General features: G+C 44.7%; 1 long non-coding RNA gene across 1 annotated transcript; it reads right to left on the minus strand.

Annotated features, from left to right (window-relative positions):
* Window positions 1-1,204: 1,204 nt before the first annotated feature.
* On the minus strand, window positions 1,205-4,486 carry LOC124297611 (uncharacterized). Its single transcript, XR_006906644.1, has 3 exons — window positions 3,737-4,486; window positions 2,660-2,795; window positions 1,205-1,790 (listed from the first exon to the last, which is right to left on the minus strand). It is a non-coding gene; the product is annotated as an uncharacterized LOC124297611 (long non-coding RNA).
* Between the last annotated feature and the right edge of the window lie 10,281 nt (window positions 4,487-14,767).

Raw genomic sequence — 14,767 nt, forward strand, 5'->3', positions numbered from 1 at the left:
TCTTCGTAGCACTATTCCGACGCAATTTTGCGAGAGAAATCGATTGGGCGCAGTCCGGATACGCTGCGAGCAACGGATCAAAAGTTCGAGCCAAAAAACAAGAACCAGTGATTTCCACATTTTTTGACCGTCGCTTTTTCCGTCGTCATTTCTCTGCTGTTGGTCCTACGCTGCTTTTGCTGCGTTTTCTGAGTTGCTGGGGGTCCAATTGGTCAAGAAAGAGTCATCCAAATCGAATCTGAGACCAAAAGTTTTTTGCCCAAAAAAAAAGTAAGGTTAACCCCTTTGTGTTTTTGGCGAAAATTTTCGCGATTTTGAAAAATGCTGGAAGAAATTCTTCCGTGCACTTTTCCGACGTAATTTTCCGAGAGAAATCGAATGGGCGCAGTCCGAATACGCTGCGAGCAACGGATCAAAAGTTACAGCCAAAAAACAAGAACCTGTGATTTCCACATTTTTTGACTGGTGCTTTTTCCGTCGTCATTTCTCTGCTGTTGGTCCTACGCTGCTTTTGCCGCGTTTTTTGAGTTGCCGGGGGTCCAATTAGTCAGGTGAGGCTCATTTAAATCGAATCTGAGACCAAAAGTTTTTTGTCCAAAAAAAAAGTAAGGCTAACCCCTTTGCATTTTTGGCGAAAATTTTGGCGATTTTGAAAAGTGCTAGAATGAATTCTTCGTGGCACTATTCCGACGCAATTTTGCGAGAGAAATCGATTGGGCGCAGTCCGAATACGCTGCGAGCAACGGATCAAAACTTTCAGCCTAAAAACCAGAATCTGAGTTTTTGACATTTTTCAGCTGGTGCTCTCTCTTCCTTAATTTCCATGTCGTTGGTCTCACTCTCTTTCTGCTGCGTTTTCCGAGTTCCTGGCGTCCAGTTAGTCAGAAAATGATCGTACAAATCGAATCAGAAGCAAAAAGTTTCTGGCCGAAAAAAGGGAAGGTTAACTTGTTCGGATTTTCGGTGAAAAAACAGGCGGTTCCGAAAAGTACTGGAATCAATGTATCAGTGAATTATCACAAGGTCTCTCGGCGAAAAGAAATTATGGCGTACAATTTTGATTCGCACCGAGTTACGGAACGAAAATTATTTTCACAAAACATGAAATACCTATCGGATGTTTCCAGAGATGGGGAAGGTAAATGACAAAGTCAATACTTCACATTTTCTATTACAATTCTGTTACAGTTTATTCAATATTTCCTAATTCTAGTACAAGTGTTGCGGTGTTAGTATATTATACATTACTAAGTTGCCGATCACATAGTTTCAAAGTATTAGTCCAAGATAATGTGAGCGGGAAAAAGTGTAATATACCTTACTTCAAGCAGAATCGAATTTTGTTATATGAGATACTTGTTTTTGTAATCTGTTAGTATAGTTCAAGATCTTTTTTATACCCAGGTGCAACGTATTGCTGCAGGATACGATATGTATGATATTGTAATGTTTTTATTTCATGTAACCTGCATACAAATCAATGAATAAATGAATCCCGTATATACTTGTCCTCACTCATTTCATCCTTGATTACAGTTTCACAAATCATACAAGTATGAACAATCTTCAAAGTGTTGCATGATATTGATTACTCTCCAAACTTATATACGTGCGAATTTAATCTCAAATCTGTACTATCCCCTACACCAATGGTTTCTTATAGTCTTCTCCGCCGTCCTCCGTCCTCAGGAATTTCTGTCCCATTTTTCGTCCCATGATTCGACGTTTAAGCATCTCATCAACGGATTTCCCAGCTGTCCATTTCTTAGTCAGTTAAATCCACGAGAATCCTGTAGTGCGGAGAAAGTCCGTTAATAATCGCATTAAAAATGAACCCATAACGAAATTTTGCAGATATATTTCGCATTCGGCTTGCTCTTTTTATGACCCAACCCGCAGCACTGAACATGGATAACATTGCGGTATGTACTGAAAGCTGTACTGAAAGCTATACTCAAGCTGCAGTTAAAGCGTACGTAAAATGTACGGTAGGTTTGAGTTTTTGTTTCCTGAAGCGCCAACCTCGCTCGTTTTGTGTCATTGACCAACGGCTGTTTTATTAGCTGTGCGAAATTTCTGCTAAACCATGCGAATCCTTCCGTCATAGTGTAATTCTACCACGTGGCTATTCACAATTTATTAATGCGTTTGCGAAACGTTTCGATGTATGTATACAAGTATTTCATATTTTCCGTAACATTGATAAAAACGATTCTTTCGAGCGGTTTTACATTCCACTGGGTAGTCAATATCTATGTTACATTTCTCTTGAAAGAGATTCACGAAAAAAGGTTTCAATTAGTTTTTAATAGCTGTTTTATTTAGTTCGTTTCAGCGAATTTTATTAGCAATGTCTCACGCGACGACACGATTCAAACACTGGGTAATAGTTTCACTGATCAGTTTAAACCATCCGTCGAGCTTTTGTGTTGTACCGTTATTTTTTATGGAATTTCGATATTGATATTTTCATTTAGTCTTATTCTGATTAATGACATATTAGTAGTACTCTTAATGGTATCGGTACGGATATAATAATAACTACTGCACGGATAGTTGATGCGATATTAGTTGGCAGATGGTGGTCCATAATATTGACGGAGGCTGTGCAGCATCATCATCCTTTAGTTTGGCATATTCAATTTTCTTATTAAATTACCTTTCTTTACGGCACCAAGTAACGTAACCCCTTTGCCGCCGCCTAGGAAAAGGTCTGAACGACGTTCAAGCCTGACGCACAGCGTTCATCATCTTGACCCAAGTCTCTTCATGTTCACCTCTTCCGAGCTGCACTGCTGTAAGAAATTGTTTCGTTACTTAGTTTTTTGTTCACGACACAATTTTTACAGTCGCATTTCATCCGTGGCTACAGAGTTTAAAAAACTTGTACCATTCAATCGCTGCTCTCGTCTTTTGCTGCCATAAACTATGTCGAGATTTTACTCCACAGCATTAAAGCTTCGCGGCGATACCATTTGGCCAACTTTCAAGGTAAACGCCGACGAGATAGGCGTGAAAAATTCTTCATCACCGCCGTTCTTAATGCTCTAGGAAAAATATAAAAGCAGAAGAAAATATTGTGAGGTCGTTCTGCGTTTAACGTAAGGTAATATACTTCCAGGCATAACGAAACCACTCGTGTATGCGTTAGACGCGCTTTTAACAAAACTGGAAAACAATTCGCGTGAAATGAATCCTACAGCGTATTACTTACACGTGCACAATATACTTGCATACCCACGCGCATATTGACACGGAGATCGCGAGTGCGTGTTATCTTTTAGTCACTATATAACGAAGACGATAAATTAAAGCTGTGTTATCCTTCCGGCTCGTACGAGTCGGAGCATGAATCAGAAACTAAACATCAACAAGACCTAATTTCTGCACGCAGCCATACAACAAAATTCTGCGTACTACTCACTATCCGTCATCTTGTGTCTATCTTTCGAGTTATTGCAGATCATCGTAGCTCAGCTTGTACAGGCAAGATATCATCTGGTTGCCGAAGACAAACAACTCTTACAGTGACGTATTTAGGATTAAAATTAGTGTTCAGTATCATTATTGTACATAAGCTGGACGTAACGTAATCGATAATAATACCGTAATTTTGAAGTCCATTGCAAAATGGTTAGTTTCGTTTCCTTTTGAAATATGGTAGGGTTATTAAAAGCTGTTTCCTCAAGCGACAGACCAAATTTGGATATTTTAAATTTTACCAGATTTTACGTACATGTTTTGGAAGTTTAGCATGAAACGTGCGATGTAAAGCGCTGTGAAGCTTCGGCGCCTTATGAAGCAAGGCTGTATTTATGGATCTCCAAGAAGGTGACGCACCTCTTCCAAGTCTCACGGTGCATGCAGAAGCTCACCCTCACTAAGAGACGTGCGAGTGCTGCAAGTACACATTCGTTATTTTAACACGAGAATAATGGCGTAAGGGGCGGAGGGCCAGAGGTTGAAAGAATGGGAGAAACACACAGTATTCTTTATTCCGCGTCAATGGCGCTTTTCGCGAACCGCGTGCAGGAGTCGAAGGATTCGGAGACGGATTTAGGCGTTAAAGAATTTCGCAAAGATCGTTATAACCGCGCCTCGGATACTCTCTCGCAGCGGCGATCCCGAGAACAACGACGACGACGTCGACTCATGACAGCGGTAAGAAACCAAGAACCGCTGCAGATGAAAGGCGCCCCATGCCTGCGCCTCTCTTAATTACACGTATGTGCATCTTTTGTTGACTTCTGATTAACGAGTCACGCGTCGCCGGCCCCGACCGTCACTCTCGGGTCCCTCCATGGCTCCAGGAGCCCGGCACCTATCCCACTTACATGCTTGCATCAATTTTTACGGCTCCTGGCTGAAGTGAAAGTTTCAATCTGCTCGAGCGATGACGGACACCCGAGTCAGCCGCACCCTAAGGTCTTCTCGCCGCTCCGCAGGTCGTCGTCAATTTCTGAGCGTCATCGAAATTGAATCCCATAAATCATCGCACCGTGCGCAAACACTGTAAGGGACCCTTTGCTCATCACAGGTATATTAGATATCCGTGAACTCGCAATTTTAATCCACCCACGACTGGACCTGCAGGTCTACCAGCGATTCCTCTAAAGTACCGGTCACGTAATCGCTGATTGATTCCCGGACTCGCGATTGGAGGACCTTAAGGTGACTCGAGCGGGTTTTCTTTTCTTTCTACTCCATCCTCCGGATCATCGTGGCAAACAACCTCCTGCACTGTACCGAGAGAAGATGTACCGTTTTCTCGCTCGCGACTTACGTACATCAGCCGGTTGTGGTGTCGATATAGCGAAGTGCATGAACTAACCCGCCCCGATTTTCTGCAAGAACAAAAAATTTGAGTTCACGTATCTTGGAGCACATCTTTGGAACGCTCGAGAACCATCGGATTCTTTACTCCAATAATGTCCGCAGTGTTGAAAAATCCGTGGGACATTTTTATCCACTTTCTAAATTTGAATCAGTGAAAATTCACTGATGCCCAGTTATACGTATGCCACTGGAAAAAAACAGTGCATATGCACTGACGTTACAGTGACTTTTCACTGATATCCCACCAATTTCCAGGGTGTACACATTGATTTTCTCCAGTGGTATACTTATAACTGATTCACATTTAAAGAGGACCTTCATTCAATTGAAAATTCACTTTACGCAAGTAGTGAATGTCTTCCGATGCGCCAGCTAGACCAGCAGTGGTTTGTTCTGCTCGCGTGGTAACCAATACCTCGCGAAGGCAGTGGGGAATCCACGATCAATGATTTGCTCCAAGAAACTTGGGACTTTGTATGGGACTTTGTCCGTTTGATACGCAGAAAGGACAAGGTAGGAGACTTACGGTACAAGCAGCCTCGGAATCTGATCGTGGTGGACACTGGTCAAGACGGTTGTACCTACGCTGGTAAGAGGTCGAGGCTTTCCACCGGCGAAAATCGGTATAGTTAGCGATATAACGACGACGATAACTGTATGTTGGCAATTCTCTCACCGAATGATCTTTTTCTCCATTGGTGCTCCTCTGAGCAGTCGTAGTCGGCGAGTTTCGCGGTCAGTTAATGTGGTCCGAGGGAATAAATCGAGAACCTGAAATCTTGGGGACCGTTGTTCGTGCATTAACATTCCGAAGAGGTTGGCATTTTGTAGCGGCGGTGATAATTATTATTATACGTTGACACGATACAAATTATACGTTGGTGGGCCCGGCGCAGTCGCGGTGTCTTTGACTCCTCCGGAGTTATAAATTAATCTATTAACGCTCACCGGTTGTACGTACCCCAGAGTCGTGTACGATGGTAGTCGGCTCAAATCGCGGGGGACAGATCCAAGCCGTGGTGCGGTTCCCGGTAATCTCCAATTAGGCCCAAATTGATTAGCTTATATTAATTCGGTCCGCGTTAACTCGAGCCATTTCGTGGTGACTGCAACCTGAGACCCTTTACCCGTATGCGCATGGATTTAGATTAGAACTACTCACCTTTTAAGTAGGTTTTGACTCGGGTTCTTGTCTCAGCCTGCGTCATTCCGTAACCGGGATGAAAACAATCTCTCCTTGGGTCCCGGAGCCGGAATCGATTATGTATTCCGGAGTTTATCCCCCCGTGCCTAACCATCCAAATTACCAAAGCCGCATAAGCGTGCTTATCATTGGGCAATAAAAATGCCTCATTACTCCTCGAAGGAAAGTCACGAGGCTGATAAAACACGCTGCCTTTCGAACCACTCGCTTAATTCGAATATTCACCTGTCCACTAGACAAGTATATAGGCATAGAAATTAGCCGGCGGTGATGACATGTCGCTGGATTCTTTTTCCTTCATACCCAACAGACGAAGAGGACTCGAAAGCGATAATACAGTCGACGAGATCACGCTCGCGTGGATTTCGCCAAGGTTGTTCAAGCGCCGTATATTTATTGCTTACCAGATCCGGTTGCCAGAGCGCGCCCCGAGGATGTTATTTCCCTCTTTTTGTCTTTAAAAAGCTCAAGAAGCACACGAATAGCGATAATTAATCAACGGCTTGAATAATGAGGTAACTTACAGATAATTATGCGCGGTCCCAACGGAAGCATTCGGTAATTTGTCGCCGCCGGTATATACGAAGTCAGATATGGATAGACAATAAATGACTTAAATACTCCCAGGCCGGACTTAATGGCGCCTAATTACTCCAGACCGAGCCACCCGCTCGTCAATTTGTCCTGACAAAAATGAGGGAAAAAATTTACCCAACCAAATTTCTCCACTCCGTGGGTACTCGAGGCGGTTTAACGTTCTGGAAGGCCTTTTACGTATCACCTATCTTCGTTTCGCGGGTCTGCAGGATATTGCCCGGTGTTTCCAGCAGGCGGAACGGGAACACGTGGCCTCGCTCAAACACACACCGAATTTAAACACACACCTCGCTGCAATAAGGACTAACGTTTCGCTCCAGCCGCGGAGAAGGCGGAGGCAAAATATCGCCCGGGGTGCCGCTGATCACTCTGACCCGTGACCCCCATCAATCATCGGCCAATCACACACCACTTACGAACAAACCAGCCGATCCGACCGACCCGCCAACCTGCCCACTGCACCGCCACAGATCGGTACTTATTCCTTGCCAACTCCCTCGTGCTGATGTACGTTTCACTGACATCGTGGCACGTGTCTCCCATCCATGCGTTACCACTTGCTCGCTTGATTACTTACTCCTTTGTAACAGCCCAGAGTCAGGAAGACCAAACATCCGAGACCGAAGGTCTTGGACGGCTCTACTTGGGGTCAAAGAGCGAACGCGGTTCATCCACTTGTTAAGACAGGGAAACGTGACATCGAGACGTCTTCTTTTCGACCACATCGATTGGATTCGGTGAAATTTGGAAGTGCAACGAAGGCGTGAATTACGGGACTTGAATAAGAATGGTTATGCAAGTTCGAGACGAACGGCGTTGCCGTGACAGCGAATGCTGCTTTGTTGTTAGTTTGTAATGAAACGCCAGACAGGCGATCAAGTGGTGAGTATGGACCGGAGCGGAGGGGAAAGATTGATTGATCGATGAAACTAGGCGCGGATTGAGCAGGTGAAGAATACGTTGACCTGAAACCTGGAGGATTACCGGAGAGTGTGCAACGGTATAATATAATGCTCGGCTTGGTGTGTATAATCTAAACGCGGAGCTTCGTTATCCGGCTGATGAAGGATCCTTTCAAATGCACACATAGGCGTATTTTGATCATTCCTCCAGCCCTCATTTACTTCCTTGGAGATTTTTTTCGTTCCAATCATGCACCGCTCGGCCGCCAGTCGCCGCGTCCTGGTGGGTCGGTATTCCCGCGGCCGATCTCCCAGGATGGTAAAAATGATGGATCGTTTTTCAGTCATTCCTCTCAACGAGCGTTACACGCGTTATAAGCGCCCTCGCGTAGAGGCTCTGTGGCTTCATCGAGGCGTCGACGGGACTAGAAGTGTGCTGAAACACGCTAACAACCGTCCAACCTTCCCCTTCCGAAGAAGAGATCGCCGATCCTCAGCTCCGCGCAATTTGCAATTAGACGCGTCCTGTAATACCTGCCTCGATAAACAACTTTGCAACGATCGATGATTTATTTTACCCCGCAACAGATCACACAGTTTAAAGGTCCAGCCTCACTCCGCATCGGTACTCTTCCACGGTTTACTATGCACAACGAAAAAGTCGAAGAATGAGACGAAGATGCCGCCAAGCGGGTGAGTAAATGAGCGAATGAAACGAACACCGAGGTGTCTGACCCGTGTTGTAAGATTTTGACGCAACTATCCGTGCAGCGAACCTCCTTCAAGGCTGCAACGTCTAATCGTTGCAGTTACTTCGGCACACGTGCATTCATAGCTCACGGAATGAGTATAAAGTAAGTTTATCGGTTACGGACACGTTTGGGCCCAATTATCGATCCTTTTATTTTCCAAAATTTAATAAAAAACCGGTTGCCAAAGGGTTAGACACTACAAATGTACTTTTTTGGTAATCTTATGATCAAACAGATATCTACAACTGAAAAAGTTCAACCTTGGGTTGCCTCACCTCAGTTGGCAATTGTGGAAAGAGGTGAGACAAATGTCCGGCAAAAGTGTGACTGTGGCAACGTAGGGTAAAAAAGGGAAGGTGAAAAAAGTACGCGGCTTGTCGTGTCTCCGATTGGTCCTTTTTCATAATACCATCACCTAGAAGCTGCTTCTTCCCTCTCGACAACACAGCAGCACTCAACGATTCCACTCGAGGGGGCCGAGCACCGACTCCCTCGGGACAGCTTTTACACGCGCTGACTGACTCCTCGGTTTCTTTCAGCCCTCTTTCGTTTATTTACATGTGAATGCGGGCGCTAACAGATGCTGCCTCGGCTACCAGCTCCTGCCTTGTATACGTCCGTCGAACTGTCCGTTTCATTCAGGGCCGACAAGTCGCCTTCCAGAGTTCTGCCCTACAACCCGACTTCGTTGTATTTTCAGAAGTACCCACCTCGCCACTCTCAGGATCCTACATCCATCGACTTTGCTACATCCTCGCGGCTCGACTTTTGGCAACGTGCAGCCAACGCTCCGGCAACTTTATTTCCCAAGGATAACACGAAGCCGTGGGGGCTGCGTTAAAAATAGTCGTTGCAAAGTATCAGCCTCGAAAATATCCGTCAGCAGCTGGTCTCGTGAAAAAATCGCCTGGTTTAAAATCACATCTATTTTTAGGAGTTTGATAAAAAAAAAACACACTTGAAGGAATTTGAGTTTGAGGGGTTTATTATTTATAGTTTAAACAACATTTTGAAATTTTTTCATCGAAATTAGTAACAAAATGGCGGCATGGCGTCAACCTGTACCCCCTCCCCCCACCGCCCTTCAAGTTGTTTCGATGCAATGCTTTGAGCTGCGCGGTTTCACAGGCAACGAGGAAAATTGTTTTCTCTTTTTTGCGTTCGTTTCTTTCAATCCGTTTTTTTTTTTTTTTTTTTTATCCTCCTCTCATTTTTACCCGACCCTCTTATCTCCGAGAGCGACGGATAATTCTTTGCCAACTGTATCACGGAGTAAGAAGGGTATTGCGCCTGCGGGTCCAGAGAAGATCTCCACACCTCGGCAACTCGCGCGCTAATGAGCTGCCGCGAATCTCAGATCTCACATCTCGCTTGAGTCGCTTCACGTATAGTTATGCGTGTACGAACTTGAGGGATAAGGAGAAGGACGGGTAGGTGCAAATAAGAGGGTGAAAAAGAGAGAGGGGGAGAAAGAGAGAGAGAGAGATAGAGAGAGAGGGAGAAACCAGCCCGAGATACGATTTGTCGAGATATCCGACTACCCGAAGGGGAAATACAACTATGCGTAACTGCAGAACTTGAATGCCGCGAATCTCGTCGACGGACGAGAAACATAACGAAGGGAGTGCCTCATAGATTCTGGTATTTCAAAGCTGTGCTTTTCCTAATCAACCACATCGGAATTAAAAAATATATAACACCTTAGTGATCGCGAGATGAGACGGAGCGTTCAGAGTCTTCTTACGCATTTCGTCAACTCGTAAATTTCGTAAAGAATTTCATTCATCTTCAAAGATGATCGAACATTTCAGCGAAAGATAAGATCTGGGATGCAGTGCTCAGAGATATTTAGCTGGAATAGTTTGAGGATCTATCAATACGCCAACTATTAAACGTTTCAAGAACTGCGAATTCAGAAAATCGTTAGTCAGTTCCCCGTCTAATCTCGTGGGGGTTAAAAACTTGGAAGGGTCAATATTTCGAACGACCGATATATCGGAATTTCAAATATGCGTAAGCAAATTGACGAAAGATTTCGAACAATACATCTTTCGTTATTTTATTTGCGCAATTTCGACATTCGAAATATTGACCTTGAAAGGTTTTAACCCCCACTCGAAATATCGGAAGTGCTTAATTTCTCCTACAATTGGGATCTGCATATCTCCACTCTTAGTGGTGTTCCAGGACGGTTAAATAAACGGGACTGACGACGAGCATCGCGAATATGAAATCAGGGCGTGCGTTAAATTCGCAGTGGGAACGAGTAGCGGGGCGAAAAATTTGCCCGAGGCTTAAGAATAATAATATTCCAGAGAGAGAGAGAGAGTGAGAGAGAAGTCTGCGAGAAGGTGACCGGCAATAAAACCGTGTTTCTTGACTCTGGACAGTCGGTGCACAGTCGGCGGCGTCGCTGTGTATTCGAAGAGTTGTAATGCACGGTAATCCGTTTGTTTTTTCATCCTCTTTTTATTTTTTTATTCTCTCTTTATCTCTTGCCTTTTCCACCTTCGTCGCAGGATCGCTGAAGAGGAAGCGGGAACGGTGCGAGATAATCTTTTATCACACTTGACCGCGCCTCCTACGCAATTCCCTGAGTGGCGAAAGCTGGGCGAAGCTTGGCATATTGTATTTTATTATTATTGTCCTACTTCTTTTCATCATCATTATTTTTCGCATACACCGCGAGCTCACCTGACAGATAAATTTCAGAATCATTTTATTTACGGTAATCAACCTTAAGCGACGACAGACAATAACTCCGGGTAATAATCGTTTGCACCCTGCGCTAAGTATTACAATTAAGTGAAAAAAATGATCCGTTAGTTTATTTTCAATGTTTTGTTTTTTATGTCTCGCTTTCGGTCGCTCGAAGCGAGTGAAAAGCATGATAAAGTGAACGGATAATTCGCCAACGAGAGAAAGGTGCGGCGATACGATCGTGGCGATGATCTGGATCGGATTTATTGTAACCGCGATACGGATACACGTCGACTCGAAGATTCTTGAGCAAAGACAATGACACTTTGTATCGGATATAGGAAGCGACTCGCGGTGTTTCCGCGAACTTAAAGCGAGCGGAACGGCTTTGATATTCGTTCCTTCGTCGTTTTATTTTCCGTTTTTTTTTTTTTTCGCTTCCTTTCTTTAATTTAATATCGTGGTGAATTTCAGAGAGCGAGATCTTACGACCATCTAAAACTGATCGCGTATCTTTCCCGGCTCGGATTGCACGCGTGGTTTACGACACGGGGGGTATACGACACACGCGGCGAAGGGATCTTATATGGTTTTATTGATAATTATGGAGCGAACGTTGGACGGAAAGGGGAAGGAGCTGCTGCCGTCGAGATCGCTTTGAGTCATACGTTCATAGGCGGAGATTTCCGGCTTGCAAAACCAGCTCCGCTAATGGCAAATATACCCCTTTCAATGTTGTTTTGCCGAACGATGCTTGCGATTTCCAATAAAACTGACGCGTTTCAAACCTACAGAGGAAATCTAACCCGACTGACCGTCACGCCTTGAGCACTGCTGCCTGAAAGATCGATAATGGATAAGAACATAAAAGCTGCCGTTATAGTGCATCCATCGATGAAATTTATAACTCAAAACTTGCACCTCGCAATGCCTGGTGTTACAGAGAGCAAGGAATTCATCCAACGCTAAGAACCTAAGGAATCTCGACTTCGTAAGTACTCGATACCGATATTTATCGCCAGCAGATCCGCGTTTCCAAATCTCTCGTGATACCTTTTAAAGTTCATCGATACATCGGCGACTGACCGATATGAGGACGAATTTCTGAAAGCACTTTGTAGTACTTCTTCTCAAGCAGACACATTTCGAGTCCAAGATGTCAGAGTGCGAGCCATTCTCCAGACTCTCGAGCATAAAAGCCCAGGCCTTTTATTATACCTACGTCTGGTTGTTTACCCCGGTAACCAGCCGCCGGGTTGGTTGTAATGTGGATCATTCTACGTGACGATTGCTCTCCTCGCCCTGTTGCGCACCTTATACTTTGCGCCTTATACCTGCAAGAGCAGAGCTTTGATCTTGATCGTATGAATACGGCTCCGTAGCGCCAGACGTCTCCGAGGATACCGTCACGTCTATAAGATCTACAATCCTACATTCCACCGGGTAGAACAAACGCCGACAAAAGCGAACAAGCTCCAGGACGATCGCTGACCCGATCGAAAGCCCTGCAATAAGTGGAAGTAATGGTCAATCTTGACCTCGAAGAAGGACTCGTAGCAAGCTTTTCACGATTCGTGATCCATTTTTTCTGCTTCAAGTCGTACGATGTTAGGACTAGGTTGAGAGTTTGCTGTTTCAGTACCCGATGCCGATGGCGATGGTGTTGACCACTCGGTGAGTCGAATGTCTTGGAATCAGGAGCAGCAGCGTCCAGCATCCTTGGCCCGAGGCTTCGTCCCCTGAAAGTGTGGGGATGATCGATTGATTATTAGAGTTTGGAAACGTGACTGGATACCAGGGCTCAGCGACCAATGCGACTAGAAAAGCGCGTCGGTTGCAGGCTCGGCGTAACCCGAAGTGGGTATCTGGTTATAGGTACACTGGAATGTTAATACGCCATTAGAGACCGCGGTGGAAGTTAAACTTTGATCTTCTGGTAATATCGGTATTTATCACTCACCAAAGTCGAATTTTTTTTTCCAGGGCTCCCGCTCATCTCGTCCTAATAATCACGGCTATTAGTTACTTGTACCGAAATGAATTGTGACATGTAGGTATAAATGAAAGTGAAAGGCTGTAGCGATAAAGGATCAAGATAAGGGAATCCTCGTTTACTTTTATTTCTGTCAGACTTCCAGGAACTTGTTGAAACTCTTTTCTGAAACTTTCGAATCGGTTCGTGGTGTTTGTTTCAGTGCAGGTGGAACATCGTTTATAAATTGAAAATAATCTGTCACGCCTGGACGTCAATAACGTTTACTTAAATTGTAACGCCACGTCTATCATCGATCTGCTATTATAGTTATTTTTTCACCATCCGGTCACCATCGGTCATTCACTGCACAGTTACGTCTACCGTCAAAAACGTCAATTAACCGGTTAATTGAAATTGACGTATCTGAGTTGCTTCGAATTCGACGGAGCGGACCAGCCGACTTTAAATCGTAGACGCGGTTCAATTTCAACTGCGTTTATCTGAATTTCAATGAGACCTTTGTTCCACATGAAATTGGCTAATTCGATATGACAAAGCTCACCGAGCTTCATCAAAGCCATTAACCGACCACCCAAAGTACGAAAATCAAGAAAACAAATGCAAACGAATGATTAATTAATTCTGCGTTACTCTCGATCGTCAATCGGCTTTGAAACTACCTTAATTCGACCACTGAATCCAGGTGCGAATTGGGTCTGCGTTCGCAATTAGGGTCCTTTATTGTTCGATTGCGTGATACATTCATGGCGTATCAAGAGGGCATGACAGGCGGTGGAACGATGTCGCAAGATTGCGACGGAGAAGCCCGACGAGTAGGGGGGAGGAAGGGGACGAGGATCCTTGCGGAGTCCGATCGTTAATAACACGATTATTAGAAGGAGCAGCCCAGATGGAGACCGTTACTTTCTCAGCTCTCTATTCAGATGTAACCTAATTACCATTGGACCATTGCCCGTTTGACGAGCCGTTTTATTGTACCGCATTGCACACTGTTCATACCTATAATACCGGGGCAAAATTCGAGCTCGACAATGTCTTAATTGGCCCAGCGTCGGTTCGGTTTGCGCGACAGGAAGCACAAAGGATCAGAGAAACAAAGAACTCGTTAACAGCAACGCCGTTTTATACTTACCTCTGGGTCTCGGAACGTTCGAAGGGGCTTTGATTAATGGGTAATAATCGCGATTGTGTGAGAAGGTGATTTTTTCATTTTTTTTTTTTTTTTATCGGTCATACCTAGAACCACGTGCGCGCAACGACTTGTCAAACGACCAGCGCTTTACGAAAAATAGAAATAATTATTATTCGTGGCTGGGATTTCTCTTCCGCAAAGTCTGGTAGCGTATGAGATATCCTCCGCTAACGAGGCGGGACATTGACGTCTGACATGTAGGAGGCAGTGCAGGCCGAGTGATCGTTGCCGGCGGTATTACCTGTAAGATTTCGATCAAACGAAACAGGACATTCAAAACACTGACAATCAGAATTGATACGCGAGCGGCAGGGGATCATAAAAGTTAACAAGTCACTCGAATGGTCCGGCGTCAGTGTCGCAGCGTCCGTACGTCAAATTTAAGCGGGACATGAAAGGTTTTCAAAGAGAAACGAATCTTGGTACGGGAGAAGGTGGGAGGATGGCGAGCTCGTTAAGCAGAAGTTATCAAATTGGTTCAACGCGGAGACGCGATTTGTTTCAATCAGTGAATTTGGGGTAGAACTGCAGCTACTACCGGCGATTAATAGACTCCGACTGGGATTTTGAAAAATTAGAAACACCGTC

Source organism: Neodiprion virginianus, chromosome 2, assembly GCF_021901495.1.
Source record: "Neodiprion virginianus isolate iyNeoVirg1 chromosome 2, iyNeoVirg1.1, whole genome shotgun sequence".
NCBI classification, from domain to species: domain Eukaryota; kingdom Metazoa; phylum Arthropoda; class Insecta; order Hymenoptera; family Diprionidae; genus Neodiprion; species Neodiprion virginianus.